At 44.5% G+C, this 21,075-nt stretch overlaps 1 protein-coding gene across 1 annotated transcript in view; it reads right to left on the bottom strand.

Moving 5' to 3' along the window:
- The window catches only part of npy8ar (neuropeptide Y receptor Y8a), a 32,120-nt gene extending 13,085 nt beyond the window's left edge, over positions 1 to 19,035 (bottom strand). Inside the window, exon 1 of the mRNA XM_020466311.2 lies at positions 18,871 to 19,035. The gene's annotated coding sequence lies outside the window, so the exon portion shown is untranslated. The remainder of the gene's footprint in view (positions 1 to 18,870) is intronic.
- Positions 19,036 to 21,075: the final 2,040 nt, after the last annotated feature.

Here is a 21,075-nt window from a genome sequence, read left to right as displayed (position 1 = left end):
GGCTGAGTTCATCTTGAGTGACCGAGGTCGTGAACTCTGGAACAAGGCACAGATGTTATAGGTTATATTCTGTCACCAACGGTTTGTTTTGTTTCTCTTTTTAAATGTGTTTTTCTATGGTACATAGTCAGACATACACTACATGACCAAAAGTATGTGGACACCTGCTTGTCGAACATCTCATTCCAAAATCATATGCATTAATATGGAGTTTGTCCCCCCTTTGCTGCTATAACAGCCTCCACTCTTCTGGGAAGACTTTCCACTCAATGTTGAAACATTGCTGCGGGAACTTAATTCCATTCAGCCACCTGAGACGTAGTGAGGTCGGGCACTGATGTTGGCCGATTAGGCCTGGCTCACAGTCGGCGTTCCATTTCAAATCAAAGGTGTTCGATGGGGTTGAAGTCAGGGCTCTGTGCAGGCCAGTCAAGTTCTTCCACACTGATCTTGACCAACCATTTCTGTATGGACCTCGCTTTGTGCTCGGTGGCATTGTCATGCTGAAACAGGAAAGGGCCTTGCCCAAACTGTTGCCACAAGTTTGGAAGCACAGAATCATCTAGTATGTCATTGCATGCTGTAGCGTTAAGAAGCCGGTTGGATGTACTGCCAAATTCTCTAAAACAACATTGGAAGCGGCTTATGGTAGAAAAATGTACATTCAATTCTCTGGCAACACCTCTGGTGGACATTCCTGCAGTCAGCATGCCAATTGCACGCTCCCTCAAAACCCGAGATATCTGCACATTTTAGAATGGCCTTTTATTGTGCTGTGTCCCCAGCACAAGGTGCATCAGTGTAATGACCATTTCAGGGATTTTCTTTATTTTTACTATTTCCTACATTGTAGAATAATATTGAAGACATCAAAACTATGAAATAACACATGGAATCATGTAGTAACCAAAAAAGTGTTCTTCAAATTAGCCACACTTTGCCTTGATGACAGCTTTAAACACTCTTGGCATTCCCTCAACCAGCTTCATGAGGTAGTCACCTGGAATTCCTTTAAATTCTGTCTCAGCCTCCAGTATTTATGCTGCAGTAGTTTATGTGTCGGGGGCTAGGGTCAGTTTGTTATATCTGGAGTACTTCTCCTGTCCTATTCGGTGTCCTGTGTGAATCTAAGTGTGCGTTCTCTAATTCTCTCCTTCTCTCTTTCTTTCTCTCTCTCTCTCGGAGGACCATGCCCCAGGATTACCTGACATGATGACTCCTTGCTGTCCCCAGTCCACCTGGCCGTGCTGCTGCTCCAGTTTCAACTGTTCTGCCTTCTTATTATTCGAACATGCTGGTCATTTATGAACATTTGAACATCTTGGCCATGTTCTGTTATAATCTCCACCCGGCATAGCCAGAAGAGGACTGGCCACCCCACATATGCTCTCTCTAATTCTCTCTTTTTTTCTCTCTCTCAGAGGACCTGAGCCCTAGGACCATGCCCCAGGACTACCTGACATGATGACTCCTTGCTGTCCCCAGTCCATCTGACCGTGCTGCTGCTCCAGTTTCAACTGTTCTGCCTTATTATTATACGACCATGCTGGTCATTTATGAACATTTGAACATCTTGGCCATGTTCTGTTATAATCTCCACCCGGCACAGCCAGAAGAGGACTGGCCACCCCACATAGCCTGGGTCCTCTCTAGGTTTCTTCCTAGGTTTTGGCCTTTCTAGGGAGTTTTTCCTAGCCACCGTGCTTCTACACCTGCATTGCTTGCTGTTTGGGGTTTTAGGCGGGGTTTCTGTACAGCACTTTGAGATATCAGCTGATGTACGAAGGGCTATATAAATACATTTGATGTGATTTGAATTAACAGGTGTGCCTTGTTAAAATATCATTTGTAGAATTTCTTTCCTTAATGCGTTTGAGCCAATTTGTGTTGTGACAAGGTAGGGGTGGTTATACAAAAGAAGCCCTATTTGGTTAAAAAAATTATATATATCCATATTATGACAAGAACAGCTCAAATAAGAAAAGAGAAATGACAGTTCATCATTACTTTAAGACATGAAGGTCAGTCAATGAGGAAAATTTCAAGAACTTTTAAAGTTTTTTCAAGTGCAGTCGCAAAAACCATCAAGCGCGATGATGAAACTGGCTCTCATGAGGAACGACACAGGAAAGGAAGACCCAGAATTACCTCTGCTGCAGAGGTTAAGTTCATTGGAGTTACCAACCTCAGAAATTGCAGCCCAAATAAATGCTTCAAGTAACAGACACATCTCAACATCAACTGTTTAGAGGAGACTGTGTGAAACAGGCCTTCGTGGTGGTACCACAGCATTCTGAGCGATACGCCATCCCATCTGGTTTGCTTTTCAACAGGACAATGACCCAACATACCTCCAGGCTGTGTAAGGGCTATTTGACCAAGAAGGAGAGTGATGAAGTGCTGCATCAGATGACCTGGCCTCCACAATCACACGACCTCATCCCAATTGAGATGGTTTGGGATGAGTCGGACCGCAGAGTGAAGTAAAAACAGCCAACAAGTGCTCAGCATACAGTGGGGCAAAAAAGTATTTAGCCAGCCGCCAATTGTGCAAGTTCTCCCACTTAAAAAGATGAGAGAGGCCTGTAATTTTCATCATAGGTACACTTCAACTATGACAGGCAAAATGAGAAAAAAAATCCAGAAAATCACATTGTAGGATTTTTTATGAATTTATTTGCAAAATATGGTGGAAAGTAAGTATTTGGTCAATAACAAAAGTTTATCTCAATACTTTGTTATATACCCTTTGTTGGCAATGACAGAGGTCACACGTTTTCTGTAAGTCTTCACAAGGTTTTCACACACTGTTGCTGGTATTTTGGCCCATTCCTCCATGCAGATCTCCTCTAGAGCAGTGATGTTTTGTGGCTGTTGCTGGGCAACACAGACTTTCAACTCCCTCCAAAGATTTTCTATGGGGCTGAGATCTGGAGACTGGCTAGGCCACTCCAGGACCTTGAAATGCTTCTTATGAAGCCACTCCTTCGTTGCCCGGGCGGTGTGTTTGGGATCATTGTCATGCTGAAAGACACAGCCAAGTTTCATCTTCAATGCCCTTGCTGATGGAAGGAGGTTTTCACTCAAAATCTCACGATACATGGCCCCATTCATTCTTTCCTTTACACGGATCAGTCGGACGCAGAAAAACAGCCCCAAAGCATGATGTTTCCACCCCCATGCTTCACAGTAGGTATGGTGTTCTTTGGATGCAACTCAGCATTCTTTGTCCTCCAAACACGACAAGTTGAGTTTTTACCAAAAAGTTCTACTTTGGTTTCATCTGACCATATGACATTCTCCCAATCTTCTTCTGGATCATCCAAATGCTCTCTAGCAAACTTCAGATGGGCCTGGACTTGTACTGGCTTAAGCAGGGGGACACGTCTAGCACTGCAGGATTTGAGTCCCTGGCGGCGTAGTGTGTTACTGATGGTAGGCTTTGTTACTTTGGTCCCAGCTCTCTGCAGGTCATTCACTAGGTCCCCCCGTGTGGTTCTGGGATTTTTGCTCACCGTTCTTGTGATCATTTTGACCCCACGGGGTGAGATCTTGTGTGGAGCCCCAGATCGAGGAAGATTATCAGTGGTCTTGTATGTCTTCCATTTCCTAATAATTGCTCCCACAGTTGATTTCTTCAAACCAAGCTGCTTACCTATTGCAGATTCAGTCTTCCCAGCCTGGTGCAGGTCTACAATTTTGTTTCTGGTGTCCTTTGACAGCTCTTTGGTCTTGGCCATAGTGGAGTTTGGAGTGTGACTGTTTGAGGTTGTGTGCAGGTGTCTTTTACACTGATAACAAGTTCAAACAGGTGCCATTAATACAGGTAACGAGTGGAGGACAAAGAAGTTACAGGTCTGTGAGAGCCAGAAATCTTGCTTGTTTGTAGGTGACCAAATACTTATTTTCCACCATAATTTGAAAATAAATTCATTCAGAATCCTACAATGTGATTTTCTGGATTTGTAAAAATAATTTTGTCTGTCATAGTTGAAGTGTACCTATGATGAAAATTACAGGCCTCGTCTTTTTAAGTGGGAGAACTTGCACAATTGGTGGCTGACTAAATACTTTTTTGCCCCACTTATGTGGGAACTCTTTTGAGACTGTAGGAAAAGTGTTCCAGGTGAAGATGTTTGAGAGAATGCCAAGTGTGCAAAGCCGTCATCAAGGCAAAGGGTGGCTACTTCGAAGAATCTAAAATCAAAAATAAATGTTGATTTACTTAACACTGTTTTGGTTACTACATGATTCCATATGTGTTATTTCATCTTTTTGATGTCTTTACTATTGTTCTACAATGTAGAAAATAGTAAAAAGAAAGAAAAAGCGTGTCAACAATTGACTGGAACTGTATGTACCTGTTTTGTTGCCTGTTTTGCATGTTATTTCGGCATTCATTTGTATCACAAATCAGTGTCCAAACAATGTGATAAAAAATTTAAAGTTTCAAAGGTAATAAAGCCACATAAAAACATGGTCGTTTTTTTGCTTTCTTGAGTAAGGCAGCTCCAAAATAAAAGAGTTTCAGCCTAGCTCAGTGCTTTCTGTGGTGGTGGTGCAGGCAACGGAAAATACAGAGTGTAGGGGTTGGTAATGTTCTCTAGGTGCGCCGTGAATGGCTCAGTGTTCTGTCAGTCATGGGGACATTACACCGCCGCAAAATCTATGGGGATACATACTTTCAAAATGTTAGCTAGCAAACTAGACAAGCAGTCATCGTGAATCAAGTCAGCAAATCATTTTCAATCCTTGTCATTTGAAGAGATGTTATAGGTGCTCATCGGCCACTGGAAATAAACATTACACAACAAGTTGGAAATCGCAAAATTCAATAACGAGTGGTTTGGAAGGAATCAGTGGCTAATTGCAAGAGTTGCAAACCAATCACTAGCCTGCTATTCAGTGGAGAGGGTGTGTGGTCTATGGCTGAGTTTAAGGGTCTTTATGCCAAGCATAAAAGGATAGGCATTCAGATTCAACACCATGGGCCAGAAAAGGTTGAATACATTGGCCATGCTGCCAATCCAGCATGACTTCTTCTGAGTTCAAGACAACTGGCAACTCGCAATAAAATGAGCTCCGACTTAGAAAATACGTTTTGAACGGTCATCCAACTGGGAATTCCAAGCCGGGAACTCTGGCCTCTTTCTAGAGCTTTTTTTCTCCAGAGTTCCCAATTGTCTTGAAAGCACCATAAATCCAAAGAAAGCACAGCACAACAAGGTGAGTCCAAAAATGTATTGTATGCTTCTGCATAGTTTGTTGTATAGTAAGCTGTTAATAGCCCATGTGCCACACCCTAATAATTTGATCCCTTTCCATCTCATAACTTACCCTACTGTTCTTTCTTGGTTGTGCACATGTAGCCTATAGCCTGTTTTAGAGAAATGTCATCATCAAATATTGTTTGCTTATATCCCCCCTTTATTTATTCTGACTTGGTGTACAGGGAGTACACTGTAAGAACGGCCCATGTTCTGAATTCTGTTGCTGTACATTTCAAATGTGCTGAAGAAATAGTTATATTGACTACGTCCGTCTTAGGTCGCTCATTAATGTCTTCATCGAAATTACGCATGGACTCTTATCCGCTCATCGTTCCCTTATGCCATAGTTTGTACATCTCAATTGTCAGTAGAAACCACATTTGTTTAATTAAGCAAGTTAGCCATATCAGCTATGTTTTTTTAAAGGCAGTAAATGAGGCTGAATGAACTGTTTTGCTGCCAGACAAGGCCCCGCTGATAACCAGGTGTAGCAGTGGTAAGGATTCACTCCATGGTGCTGAAAATAAACCTCTGCTGTTGTGACAGCTTTATGTTGGCCCTAACCGTTTGTGGGCACCATTTGTCACCATTATAGTACAATTCATGTATTGTTATTGTGTTGTGTAGTTGCTTTGCTGACATGCATTAAACAAATATTGTCAGGGGGGGGGGGTGGAGTTTCCCCCACCAGGATTTACATGCTAAAATCACCACTAGTAATGATCATGCTGTTTAATCAGCTTCTTATGTCACACCTGTCAGGTGGATGGATTATATTGTCAAAGGAGAAATGCTCACTAACAGAGATATAAACAAATTTGTGCACAACATTTGTGAGAAATAAGCTTTTTGTGTGTATGGATAATTTCTGGTATCTTTTATTTCAGCTCATGAAATATTGGATCAACACTTTACATGTTGTGTTTATATTTTTGTTCATTGTATAAAAGGGTTTTGGAACCTCTTACCCTTTCAATTGGACTATTAAAGTCATGGGTACACTAGATATGGCTACCAGTCCTGACTTGAATGGGAACTGCCATCTATGGATTTTATTTCAATGGTTGGTTGTGGCTCTTTTTCTTTTGCAAATTTCAATATACAATCGCAGGAAAAACAGACAGTTTGGAGAGAAAATGCCTACTGTTGAACAGAGATGACTAATCTGTCTGTAAAGCCAATAGAACAAAAATATTTCTCATAGAAGAAATAGAAGCTCATCTTGGGATAGGCTTTTGCAAAGATGCATGCATCGACCATCATCTTGAATAGTAGCCTATGGCTTCAACTTCATCATTAGGTGAGTCAGTCTACTCTAGCCTACAATATACAGTATATATGGCAAATATATATATATACAGTGGGGCAAAAAAGTATTTAGCCAGCCACCAATTGTGCAAGTTCTCCCACTTAAAAAGATGAGAGAGGCCTGTAATTTTCATCATAGGTACACTTAAACTATGACAGACACAATGAGAATTTTAAAAATCCAGAAAATCACATTGTAGGATTTTTTATGAATTTATTTGCAAATTATGGTGGAAAATAAGTATTTGGTCACCTACAAACAAGCAAGATTTCTGGCTCTCACAGAACTGTAATTTCTTCTTTAAGAGGCTCCTCTGTCCTCCACTCTTTACCTGTATTAATGGCACCTGTTTGAACTTGTTATCAGTATAAAAGACACCTGTCCACAACCTCAAACAGTCACACTCCAAACTCCACTATGGCCAAGACCAAAGAGCTGTCAAAGGACACCAGAAACAAAATTGTAGACCTGCACCAGGCTGGGAAGACTGAATCTGCAATAGGTAAGCAGCTTGGTTTGAAGAAATCAACTGTGGGAGCAATTATTAGGAAATGGAAGACATACAAGACCACTGATAATCTCCCTCGATCTGGGGCTCCACGCAAGATCTCACCCCGTGGGGTCAAAATGATCACAAGCACGGTGAGCAAAAATCCCAGAACCACACGGGGGGACCTAGTGAATGACCTGCAGAGAACTGGGACCAAAGTAGCAAAGCCTACCATCAGTAACACACTACGCCACCAGGGACTCAAATCCTGCAGTGCCAGACGTGTCCCCCTGCTTAAGCCAGTACATGTCCAGGCCCGTCTGAAGTTTGCTAGAGAGCATTTGGATGATCCAGAAGAAGATTGGGAGAATGTCATATGGTCAGATGAAACCAAAATATAACTTTTTGGTAAAAACTCAACTCATCGTGTTTGGAGGACAAAGAATGCTGAGTTGCACCCAAAGAACACCATACCTACTGTGAAGCATGGGGGTGGAAACATCATGCATTGGGGCTGTCTTTCTGCAAAGGGACGAGGACGACTGATCCGTGTAAAGGAAAGAATGAATGGGGCCATGTATCGTGAGATTTTAAGTGAAAACCTCCTTCCATGAGCAAGGGCATTGAAGATGAAACGTGGCTGGGTCTTTCAGCATGACAATGATCCCAAACACACCGCCCGGGCAACGAAGGAGTGGCTTCGTAAGATGCATTTCAAGGTCCTGGAGTGGCCTAGCCATTCTCCAGATCTCAGCCCCATAGAAAATCTTTGGAGGGAGTTGAAAGTCCATGTTGCCCAGCAACAGCCCCAAAACATCACTGCTCTAGAGGAGATCTGCATGGAGGAATGGGCCAAAATACCAGCAACAGTGTGTGAAAACCTTGTGAAGACTTACAGAAATGTTTGACCTCTGTCATTGCCAACAAAGGGTATATAACAAAGTATTGAGATAAACTTTTGTTATTGACCAAATACTTATTTTCCACCATAATTTGCAAATAAATTCATAAAAAATCCTACAATGTGATTATCTGGATTTTTTCCCCCTCATTTTGTCTGTCATAGTTGAAGTGTACCTATGATGAAAATTACAGGCCTCTCTCATCTTTTTAAGTGGGAGAACTTGCACAATTGGTGGCTGACTAAATACTTTTTTGCCCCACTGTATGTATATATATATATATATATATATATATATATATATATATATATATATATATATATATATATATATATATATATATATATATATATATATACATACACACACAATAATACTATCAGTCTTTGAATTCAAGACCAGATTGATCTCAGTTTGTCAGCGTCAAAAGGAGCAACTAATTTCGGTAATTTCTGTAGTATTAAAAAAAGATTCAGCTTATATCATGTAAATTAAGTACAAATGCATTTTTAAAGGCCAATTCTAAAGGCCCTGCTAACAAATGTTCTCCATGTGTGGATATCCTAAAACTGCCTCTGCTCAACTCGACTCAACTTTTTCTTCAACAATACATTCATCACACATCATGCACCTTGTTGCCGGGAAGTGGGCAGCCTAACAGTACAGTTGAAGATTGCCAGTAGAGCATTCCCTCCCTGAATTAAAGCCTTAGCTCCCATCACATGTTGCTTCATTCACAGTGTACTCATCTATATGACAAAATGAGATGCAACCGCTTTGCGTTTCAAGAGAGAGATCTTGTTCTCCTCTCACTGTTTTCTACAAGGACGAGTCTCAAGACAATCTCATATATATGGTGTATTACACAAACACACACACACACACACACACACAGCTGTGTTTTCAGAAAATGTCAGGACTTTTTGGAGTGTACCTTCTTTCTTTTAACAATAAAAAAAATCATATTTGACCTAACCCCTAACCATAAACCTTAATCTAACCCCCAAAAACTCTAACCCTAAACCTAACCCTAACCCCAAAATCCTAAACCTAACTCTTAAGTTTAAAATAGCATTTTAACAAATTCAGGACCTGAAAAAAGTTCAAAAAGGTTATTGATTACAGACCTTTTCAGGACATTAAGGTGAAATGTTAGGACCTTGGGCTCCTGATAATGTAGGAAAACAAGTGCAAATACACACACACACACAGAGACACGCAGACACACACTACAGTCTGATGACAACCATCAGGAGTCCTAAATGGTTTATTATTCATATCAACTCATAAAGTTACAGTTCCCAGAATATAATCTAATATCAATTGGCTTAGGTTGATAATTAACTGAGAACATCACTGTGAGTTCTGAACAACAGTAAAGAAACAACATGACATTAGTTATGATCTGACACATACAGAGGCTTTGGCTTAGACTGAAATGCAGTCCCAAATGACACGCCATTCCACATGCAGTATAGTGCTTTCCACGTGAGCCTTATTCCCCATACAGTGCACTGCCTTTTTACTATATACAATATCGACCAGGCAGGTCCTACAGGTCCTAGTTTTGTCGCACCTGGACTACTGCCCAGTTGTGTGGTCATGTGCAGCAAAAAAAGGACATAGGAAAGATGCAGTTGGTCCAGAAGCACGTATTGCACTTGGATGTACACGGAGGGCGAATGTCAATGACATGCATGTCAATCTCTCCTGGCTCACAGTTGAGGAGAGATTGATTGCATCACTATTGGTCTTTGTGCGAGGTGCTGATGGGTTAAAGGTACTGAACTGTCTGTTCAAGCAGTCGGCACACAGTTCAGACACTCATCGGTACCACACAAGACATGCAGCCAGAGGTCTCTTCACAGGCCCCAGGTCCAGAACAGAGGCTGGGAAACACACAGTATTAAATAGAGCCATGACTACATGGAGGTCTCTTCCACCCCAGGTAAATCAAGCTAGCAATAGAACCAGATGGAAAAAACAGATAAAAGAACCCCTTATGGCACAACAGGGACTGTGAAGACACAACCATTTTTATATATTTTATACTGTATTTTGTACTGCAATATGTATTGTATTATCTATATTATGTATTTTATTTGTTCTGTTTTGTTTCCTGTTTCGACCCCAGGAAGAGTAGCCACTGCCTCGGTAGTGGCTAATTGGGGATCCTAATAAAATACTAAATATGGGGCAATAGACCATGAGTACTTCCTGGTACTTATTGGTACTCTCTACTTCCAGTATGATGTGAACCTTCTAATGCTTCTTTATGTTAATCCAGTATAGTCTCTAGTGACCCTCCCGGATGTACTTCCTGGTACTTATTGGTACTCTCTACTTCCAGTATGATGTGAACATTCTAATGCTTCTTTATGTTAATCCAGTATAGTCTCTAGTGACCCTCCCGGATGTACTTCCTGGTACTTATTGGTACTCTCTACTTCCAGTATGATGTGAACCTTCCAATGCTTCTTTATGCTAATCCAGTATAGTCTCTAGTGACCCTCCCGGTATGTACTTCCAAAAAATGTCTAAATAATCATTTACAAGCGACCGAAAAAATGCCTATTTGACAACTCCAATGTAAATCACTCGTTACCGCCATACACAGATTGGAAGTCTACAATAGCCGGAGAGGCATTTTTTCAGTTGCTTGTACATATTTATGTGGAAGTATATATTGTCAGTAAAGGAAGTAGATACTGTAGTTGAGCAGTTCAGCTCAGCAAAACCCAATATATGGTGAGTAACGAACGTATTTTAACATTATAACACTTGCAGAGGTGTCTAGTGGGAGTTTGAATCAGAGCTTCCTGAGCGTTAGAGAAGTGACACGTCATACTCATCGTTGACATCTCTAATGCACAGATATTGGACCCGGCTGGAACTAAAGCCTGTAGCTCTCCAGGACCAGGGGTTTTGACAGCAACAGCTGCAGACCCATCTGACTTCTGCTCACTACAATAATCCACAAGCAATAGTCCCTCAGTGGCACTTCATGAGAAAGCTTAAAACAGAAAGTGTGGTAGCAGAGAGAACAGCCTAGGACTGGGTGACTGGAGTATTTGGCCATTTTTTGGGCCTTCCTCTGACACAGATAGGTCCTGGATGGCAGGAAGCGTGGCCCCAGTGATATACTGGGCTGTACGCACTACCCTCTGTAGTGCCTTACGGTCAAATGCCGAGCAGTTGCCATTCCAGGCGGTGATGCAACCGGTCAGGACACTCTTGATGTTGCAGCTGTAGAACTTTTTGAGGATCTAGGGACCCATGCCAAATGGGTCCAGAGAGGGGGAAAAGGCATTGCGGCCCTCTTCACGACTTTCTTGGTGTGTTTGGACCATGATAGTTTGAGGACACCAAGGAACTTGAAACTCTCGTCCCGCTCCACTACAGCCCCGTCGATGTGAATGTGGCCGTGCACGGCCCTCCTTTTCCTGTAGTTCACGATCTTCTCCTTTGTCTTGGAGGTAGTTTTTCTGGCACCACACAATGTGTGTGTGTGTGTGTCTGTGTGTAGCCAGGTCACACCAGAAACAAGTCCCCAGGATGTCGAGAGGTGCCTTCAATACAGGCCACTAGGGGCAACAGTGAGCGCTATTACTATCAAGTAGGCTTGCAGCTTGCAAGGGTGTTGTGGATGGGAGTAATCCAGCTCTGAGGATTGCGGGTTCAATCCCAGTGCTAGGCACTAGTTTTTATTTGTTTTGTTTTAACCCTATCCCAAACCTTAACCCTTACCTTAACTAGTCAGAATTAATGCCTAACCTTAACCCTTACCTTCACTAGTCAGAATTAATGCCTAAACTTAAATGTCATGTTGTTTCTGTTTTAACCCTATCCCAAACATTAACCATTAACTTAAAGGGGCATTTTTAAATGTCATATTCATCATCTCCAGCACCAACCCAACATCAACATATGTGAAAGTTGCACATTTCTATGTTTCTCTGTTCATCCTCAGCCAGCAGAAGCAACAGTCTCTCGAGGAGCAAGCACTGGAGGAGCAGCACCAACAAAACCGCAGACTGGCAGTGGAGGTAGCGCAGTTGAAGGTTGGGAGGGCTCAGGAGTCTGACCCGAATCCGTTCCTGGTTCAGTTAAGGGAGGAGGGTGGAGTCGTGGAGTCGTATTTGTGCACCTTCGAGAGGACGGCACAGAGGGAAGGATGGCCCAAGCCCAAGTGGGCCAGTCTTTTGGCACCCTACCTCTCTGGGAAGGCCCAGAAGGCCTACTTTGATTTGAATGTTGACCAGGCCGCGAATTGTGAGGGACTCAAACGGGAGATCCTGAGCCGTTATGGGTTCAATCTCGCACGCTGTGCACAACTGGTTCACGACTGGGCCTTTGACCCGACCCTTTCCCCCCGTGCTAAGATGAGCGACCTGGTGCGCCTGACCACGGGCTGGCTACTGATGGAAGTACCATTCCTCCCGATGCTTGACAAGCTCGTCCTGGATAAATACTTTCGGGCCCTGCCATACGAGATGAAGAAGACTGAACATGCAGAACCCCCAGAGCCTGGAGGAATTGCTGACCGCGGTGGAAATTCACCAGAACACCCAGGACCTGCTGAGAGGGGTCCGAGCGGAGAGAGGCGACGCAGCGAGGGGAAGAACAACACAAAGAGGCACGAGCGGCTGAAGGGGGCCCGGACGGAACCAGCTGAGGCTGTGAAGCGGGAGAGTGACCCAAACTGAGGGCGTCGGCGGCTGCTGGACCCAGATCAGAGACGCTGTTATGAGTCCGGTGAGCCCGGGCACCTCACCTGGAGCTGTCCGCACTCTGCTGGACTCCGGCAGCATGGTGACCCTGGCCCACCCGCAGTGGCTCACACGAGAGGGGAAGGAGGAACTGGGGGACGAGGAGGTGACAGTGTCCTGTGTACACGAGGACATGAAGAGGTACCCAACGGTGCCAGTGAGGATAACCACCCCAAGGGGGGAGTACCAGATGCGCGTGTGACCTGCCCATGTCCATTCTCCTCAGTCGAGACTGCCCTCTCTTCCAGGCGCTTGTGGAGGAGGGACCTGGGGGAGGCACGCAAGGGAGGTAGGAAGAAAAGGAAAAAGGACATTAGCCTGTGCAACCCAACCCACTGGGCTGAGTCGGACCAGGAGGCTCGCTCCGACAAGCGAGCCACCGTGTGAGGAAGACCTCAGGCTCCCCTTTATGGAGATGCAGGACCTAGATGGACCTCCCAACACGGGAATCCTCACGGGTCAGTTCGGGACTGCCCAGTTATAAGACCCCAATCTAACCCAATCCCAGTTATAAGACCCCAAACGCTAGGGGCCAGGTGATTGCGGTGGATGGCGTACTGTAACTTGGGTTTGGCGCTACCCCCACTGGCGCTACCCCCACTGGCTCTACCCCCACTGGCGCTACCCCCACTGGCGCTACCCCCACTGGCGCTACCCCCACGCCATCAAGCATAATTTATTGTATCAGGTAGTAAAGCGTAATGGGGAGACAAAAGACTTGTTACTCATACCCAGCCAGTATGTTCAGACTGTGTTGCAGCTTGCCCACACCCACCTGCTTGGGGCACACCTGGGGATGGAGACAACCAGGGAGCATTTTGGGAACCGGTTCCACTGGCCCGGAGTCAAGCGTGCCGTGGAGGACTACTGCCGTAGTTGCCCGGAGTGCCAGATCACAGCTCTGAGGGTGCATTATAGAAACCCTTTGGTTCCCTTGCCCATTATAGGAGTTCCATTCAAGCGGGTGGCAATGGATCTAGTGGGTCCGTTGGTGAAAACCGCGAGGGAACACCAATATATCCTTGTAATCGTTGATTACGCCACCCGGTATCCTGATGCAATCCCGCTACGCACGTTGGCAGCCAAAGGTATCACACGGGAGCGCTTCCATTTATTTAGCCGGGTGGGAAATCCTAATGGACCAGGGCACCACATTCATGTCTCGTGTGATGAAAGATGTCTGCAATCTGTTACGAATAAAACAGGTGAGGACCAGTGTGTACCATCCACAAACGGAAGGGCTGGTGGAACGCTTCAATAAGACCCTAAAACAGATGCTGAAGAAGGTCATAGAGAGAGACGGGAGGAACTGGGACCAGCTGCTGCCCCAACTGATGTTTTCAGTGCGTGAGCTCCTGTATGGCCGTTGGCCCCCGCGGGCTGCTGGACCTAGTCAAGGAGGTCTGGGAAGAGCAGCCTACCCCTCTTTCGCAGCGTAGTAGAACATGTGGAGGAGATGAGGGAGAGGATGATGGCGATTTTCCAGTAGTGAGAGAGCACATGGCCCATGCACAACGTGCCCGGGAGCATGCCTACAACCGGGGGGCCAACCATGAGAGTTCCAACCAGGTGAGAAGGTCTTAGTGCTGATCCCTACAGCGGAGATTAAATTCCTGGCTACGTGGCATTGGCCCTACGACATCGTTGAGTGGGTAGGCGACGACAACTATAAGGTCCTCCAAACGGGGCAGAGAAAACCCCTCCAGCTTTACCATGTGAACTTACTGAAGAAATGGCACGCACATGAGGCGCTGTGTGTAACCTGGACCCGGCCACAGCAGGGCCCGCCCTCGGTCGAAGTTGCAATGGGGGAAGACCTCAGCCCGACCCAACGACAAGAGCTCAGAGAGTTGGTCCAGCGGAATACGGACGTGTTCTCTGAGGTGCCATCATATCCACACACGTCCGGGAGAAAAAGTGCACAAATGCTAGAAATGGGGGTACTGGAGGAGTCACACAGTGAGTGGTCTAGCCCCATAGTGCTGGTTCCGAAACCGGATGGAACCGTCCGCTTCTGTAATGACTTCCGGGGCCTGAATGAGGTCAGTAAGTTCAATCCCTACCCCATGCTCCGGGTGGACGAACTGATCGACCGCTTGGGGATGACGAGATACATCAGCACCTTGGACCTGACGAAGGGGTACGGCAAGGTGCCACTGGCACCTTCTACCGGGTTCTGCCTTTCGGGCTCCACGGGGCAACAGCGACCTTTCAGCGACTCATGGACCGTGTCCTGCGGCCACACAGTGAGTACGCAGCTACTTATCTGGATGACAGTTGGGAGTCACATCTTTTTAGGTTGCAGGCTACGCCGAGGTGGAGTACCTGGAATATCAGATCGGGGGGGAAAATGTGAAAAAAATGTGTTGCCATTAGGGGATGCCCGGTCCCCTGAAACAAGAGGCAGGTGAAGTCATTCCTGGGGTTAGTAGGGTACTATAGTAGATTTGTACCCAAACTTGCCACAATAGCTTCTCCCCTCACAGACTTAACGAAGGCACGACTACACTAGACGGTCCGATGGACGGAGGAAACAGAGGCGGAGTTCCAGGCCCTGAAGGATGCACTATGTTCGCATCCGGTACTCGTCACCCCGGACTTTCCTAAATTACCTCCTGGTCCAGTCAGACGCGTCTGACACAGGGGTAGGGGCCGTTTTGTCCAAAGAGGAGGAAGGTGAGGAGCACCCAATCATGTATGTCAGCAGGAATCTCCTCCCGAGGGAGAAGAAACACTGGATTGCCAAGAAGGAGTGCCTCGCCGTGAAGAGAGCACTGGACACCCTCAAGTATTACCTCCTCGGGAGGAAGTTCACCCTGATCACTGACCATGCCCCCCTTGTGTGGATGGCAAGAGGTAAGGACACGAATGACCGTGTCACCTGCTGGTTCCTGTCCTTACAGCAATTCTCTTTTTCTGTAATCCACAGGTCAGGGGCCCAGCGCGGCAATGCGGATGCCCTCTCCAGGAGGGATGCAAACCTAGCCCTGAGCATGCCTCCCTCCCAGTCAGGGCTTGGAGGTACGTGAGGCGACGTTGGCTCACTCTGCTGGGAATACGGGAACTGGGCACCCAGACACGGACAGCTCCAGGTGGAGCTCCGTGGAGCTCCGTGGAGGCTCCGTGGAGGCCAAATAAAAGGAGCACTGTGGCACACCGTGAGAGAGACCGACACCAAGCAAAAGTAGAGGAGAAGGACCACGCCAAACCTAAGTGATTTCTTTGTTTTTTTTCTGTCCTAGTAAAGTTGTTTTGTGGACTAAAACTTCCCTGTCTCTGTATCAATCTTTGCACGCTAAACCCAACACCCCACGGTTTACCACAACACATACCAACAAACAGGTGTGATCATTCTACAGTGGTCCCTGCAGTGTACCCTCAAACCGGTGTGATTAGAAGGCTTATTTAGAACATACAGTTTTGATTGAGGCAACAGTCGGCATTTGAGCTAGCATTTGAGCTAGCCATACTGTTTTTTTGGGGGGATGCAATGTTCAGACATTCACAGAAGTAGCGACAGCATACACAATCATCCAAACCAGAATATGTAGGCTACATTAGTCCTAGCACTAACTGAGGGGAGATTGACGTAACACAAGCCATCATTTTTAGATAACTCTCTGCTGTCAGAAACCACAATATAAATTAGCTAATAGCAATTACTGTTTATAATTCAACACAATACAGGTAGCCTTAACATTGATCAAAATAATTGAGTAAAATACTTTCTAGAAAATAAAAGTAATCCGACGATGGCTAGTTTGTGCGCGCCACCATGATTGTTTTTTTGTATCAACCAAAGATAATAAGAGGAGACAAGATGAGTTTGGTCTGTTTGCAGTGTGCATGTTGAAGGGGGAGTGTCATCTACGATCATTCACATCCCTTCATTCACTTCCGGGAAGTTTACTTGAGAGATGATTGACCCATTCCTTCACCTCATAATAATATCTTTGGAAAGAGCGACATTTACGTGACACCCAGAATGCATTGTATAATGTCAACAAACATGGCTCCACACATAGCTGGCAAATAGCTTAACATTAGCTCATTATAATCAGTACAACCTTCAAAAAAGTATTTTACACAAATCACGTGTCCTTTACAATCTAAGCAACACTCAGAATGCATTACTTGTCACCAGTACTTGAAAACGTGAATAAAACTGTAAATACATTTAGCTACACACATACTCGGCCTTCGGAAAGTATTCAGACCCCTTGACTTATTCCACATTTTGTTAAGATTACAGCCTTACTCTAAAATGTTATAAATAGTTTTTTTCCCTCATCAAGCTACACACAATAGCCCATAATTGCAAAGCAAAAACTGTTTTATAGAAGTGTTTGCTAATTTAAAGATATGATTTTACTGAAATATCACATTTTCCATAAGTATTCAGACCCTTTACTCAGCACTTTGTTGAAGCACCTTTGACAGTGACAGCCTCGAGTCTTTTTGGGTATGACGCTACAAGCTTGGCACGTCTGTCTCTGCAGATCCTCTCAAATTATGTCAGGTTAGATGGGGAGCGTTGCTGCACAGCTATTTTCAGGTCTCTCCAGAGATATTTGATCGGGTTCAAGTCCAGGCTCTGGCTGGTTCACTCAAGGACATTCAGAGACTTGCTACTCCCGCGTTGTCTTGGCTGTGTGCTTAGGGTCGTTGTCCTGTTGGAAGGTGAACCTTCGCCCTAGTCCGAGGTTCTGAGCACTCTGGTGCAGGTTTTCATCAAGGATCTCTCTGTACTTGGCTTCGTTCATCTTTGCCTCGATCTTGACTAGTCTCCCAGTCCCTGCCTCTGAAAAACATCCTGATAGCATGATGCTGCCACCACCATGTTTCACCGTAGGGATGGTGCCAGGTTTCCTCCAGATGTGACGCTTGGCATTTAGGCCAAAGAGTTCAATTTCACCTCCCTGACCAAGGCCCTTCTCCCCCAAATTGCTCAGTTTGGCCGGGTGGCCAGCTCTAGGAAGAGTCTTGGTGGTTCCAAACTTCTTCCATTTCAGAATGATGGAGGGCACTGTGTTCTTAAGGACCTTCAATGCTCCAGAAATGTTTTGGTACCCTTCCCCAGATTTGTACCCCGACACAATCCTGTCTCGAGCCTCTACGGACAACTCCTTCGACCTCATGGCTTGGTTTTTGCTGTGACATGCACGGTCAAATGTGGGACCTTTTTATAGACAGTTCTGTGCCTTTCCAAATAATGTCCAATCAATTGAATTTACCATAGGTGGACTCCAATCAAGTTGTAGAAACATCTCAACAATGATCAATGGAAACAGGATACACCTGAGCTCAAATTCGAGTTTCATGGCAAAGGGTCTGAATACTTAGGTATTTCTGTTTTTTCATCATTTCACTTTGTCATTATGGAGTATTGTGTGTAGATTGATGAGGAAAACAATGTATTAACCAATTTTAGAATAAGGCTGAAACGTGGAGGGGTCTGAATACTTTCCAAATTCACTTTATTGTGGTCTGACTCTATGACTAATGGCATAGCTGCCACACACACACACACACAGTGATTCCCACTGCAGTAATGCCCTCCATATTCAGTGTCCTATTCTGCAGTGTTAGCTGCTGTGTTATTGTGTAAGACTTCATGGTGTATGTTTTTGGCCTGCTCTGGGAAATGTGTTGTTTGCTTTACACTGTACTGTACAGGTTATAAAGCACTACCATGTGTTTTACTGAAAATGGTCTGTCTTCAACACTGTACATGTTATAACACACACATGCACACACAGACAAAGAGTTACACGATGTCTGGTATTGATCCTTTCTCAGGAGTAGCCTGGGTAAACAGCACGCCTGGAACTCTCTCTCTCTGTCTTGCTCTCTATACTTCATTAGCGTATCAGTAAATCAGATCACTGTACTTGAGTGAGAACCATTCACGCTTTATCAGTGTCCGTATGGTTCCCTCGTGCTGAAGCAGCTGTCTACCCGAAACCAAGTGATTGACAACATCTTAAAAAACACAAGATTTCAAGAAGACAACAACTACACTCATAAATAAACGGTAGCATCGGAGAATACAGGCGCATCAGAGCTGGACAACACAAATATCGGTGAAGAATGAAACCAAATGTCTGAATGAGATTGAGAGGACATTTACCTTGTGTCTATCTCCGAATGCTCAGCCAAGTCACCTGCTGTAGGCTACGCGGACAGAACAGATGCGTTCTCTCTCTTGTGTGTGATATATCGGTGCTTCTCTGCTGCCGCCTCTGGGCTGTGCTGTGTGGAGGGACTCACTGCGCGTAAACGCGGCTTTATAGCGAGAGGAGCATGGGGAGAAACAGGGGAGGGGAGAGACAAGTAGGGGGCAGTCGGCAGCGAGTCTTATGATAATAGAGAGAGAGAGAAAGAGAGAGGGGGGGGGGGTTAATAAGGTAACTTCTTGGGAAAACCGTGCATTTCTTCTAAGACATTTAAACAGATTATTAAATCAAGAGGAAGATAATTTTGGTGAGAATATGTCTAATAATCTCAAATTACATATGATGGCATGAGTCATCATATTTGTGCATATTCTTCTTTTATCTAGAAGAGACTGTCAAACGTAGTTAATAGTCAGACACGTCTTATTTTGCCGATTGTCATTGGATAGTCTTAGGGAGGGACAAACATAGGCCTAGACTAGGGGGAAATAAAGAGTTTAGCGGGGATGGACACAGCATGCTTTGTTCCATAGCTAGATGACTCCTGATATCTAAGTATAATTGTTGTCTTCATTTGTTGTTGTCAAGTACCAATGGTGTAAAGTAAGTAGTCTTTTTCTTTCTGTATATTACTATTTATATTTTAGAAAATGTTTACTTTTACTTCACTACATTCCTAAAGAAAATAATGTACTTTTTACTCCATAGATTTTCCCTGACACGCAAAGTACTTGTTACATTTTGAATGCTTAGCAGGACAAGAAAAATTGTCAAATTCACGCACTTATCAAGAGAACATCCCTGGTCATCCTTACTGCCTCTGATCACTAAACACAAATGCTTTGTTTGTAAATTATTTCTGAGTGTTGGAGTGTGTCCCTCTCTATCCGTAAATTAAAACATCTAGAAAATTGTTTGCTTGCTTAATATAAGGTATTTCAAATGATCACACCCTGACCTGCTTCACCTGTCCTCGTTATTGTCTCCAACCCCTCCAGGTGTCTCGTTTTCCCCGGTGAATTTAGTCCTGTTTTTCCTGTCTCTCTGTACCAGTGTATTTATCCCTGTGTTTCCTGTCTCTCTGTACCAGTGTATTTATCCCTGTGTTTCCTGTCTCTCTGTGCCAGTTCATCTTGTATGTTCAAGATTACCAGCGGTTTTTCCTGCTTTGCCTTTTCTCCTTTTTCTAGTCATCCCGGTTTTGACCCTTGCCTGTTCTGGACTCTGTACCCGCCTGCCTGACCATTCTGCCTGCCCTGACCTCAAGCCTGCCTGCCACTCTGTACCTCCTGGACTCTGATCTGGTTAGATCAGATTGTGCATGTCCACGACCATTCTCTTACCTATTCCCTTTGGATTTAATAAACATCTTAAACTCCAACCATCTGCCTCCTGTGTCTGCATTTGGGTCTCGTCATGATAAAAATGATGAACACTTTTACTTTGAATGCTTATGTATATTTTAGCAGTTGCATTTACTTTTGATACCTAAGAATATTTAAAATCAAGGACTTTTTGAATTTTACTCAAGTAGTATTTTACTGGGGGATTTTTGCTTTTACTTGAGTCATTTTCTATTAAGGTATCTTTACTTTTACTCAAGTATGACAATTGGATACTTTTTCCACCTCTGTCTAGTACTATCTTTTTGCTAACTAGGACCATCTACTTTAAGTGCTGCCTGTCTTCGCAGTAGCCTACTTGGTGTGTGAACTGCTTACCTCTCATAACTTGCAGATGATTGTTGACACATCAACCAGGATTAAAAGGCAGTGCAATTTGACTGTTGTGGTTTTGGTAATACTGTCTGTGTCAACGGCGGAATCATCAAAACTAAGACCGTCGCTGAAACAAAAATGGTTCTGCTGAGCTATTTGTGGAAGGAAAGAGGAAGGCTTCATACCACTCACTCGTTTACCTAGTTATTTTCAGCTGATCTCATTTTGCTCTTTTGTAGCTTTGGCAACTACTCTCTACCTTCTATTCATCTGTATCCGCTGCTAGAGGCACTTTCTATCACTCTAAATTTCATGCTCTTGCCTCCACCATAGGAAACTCTTTTCCATCTGTGGAGACCTTCTCCCATTCCTCACTTCCCTCATCAACTCATCCCTGGCCACTGGCTACGTCCCCTCTGACTTCAACAGGCAGAAATTGCT

The sequence above is a fragment of the Oncorhynchus kisutch genome, linkage group LG29, assembly GCF_002021735.2.
Source record: "Oncorhynchus kisutch isolate 150728-3 linkage group LG29, Okis_V2, whole genome shotgun sequence".
NCBI lineage: Eukaryota > Metazoa > Chordata > Actinopteri > Salmoniformes > Salmonidae > Oncorhynchus > Oncorhynchus kisutch.
Note: the sequence above shows the minus strand (reverse complement) of the source record. Positions and strands in the feature narration are given on the sequence as shown.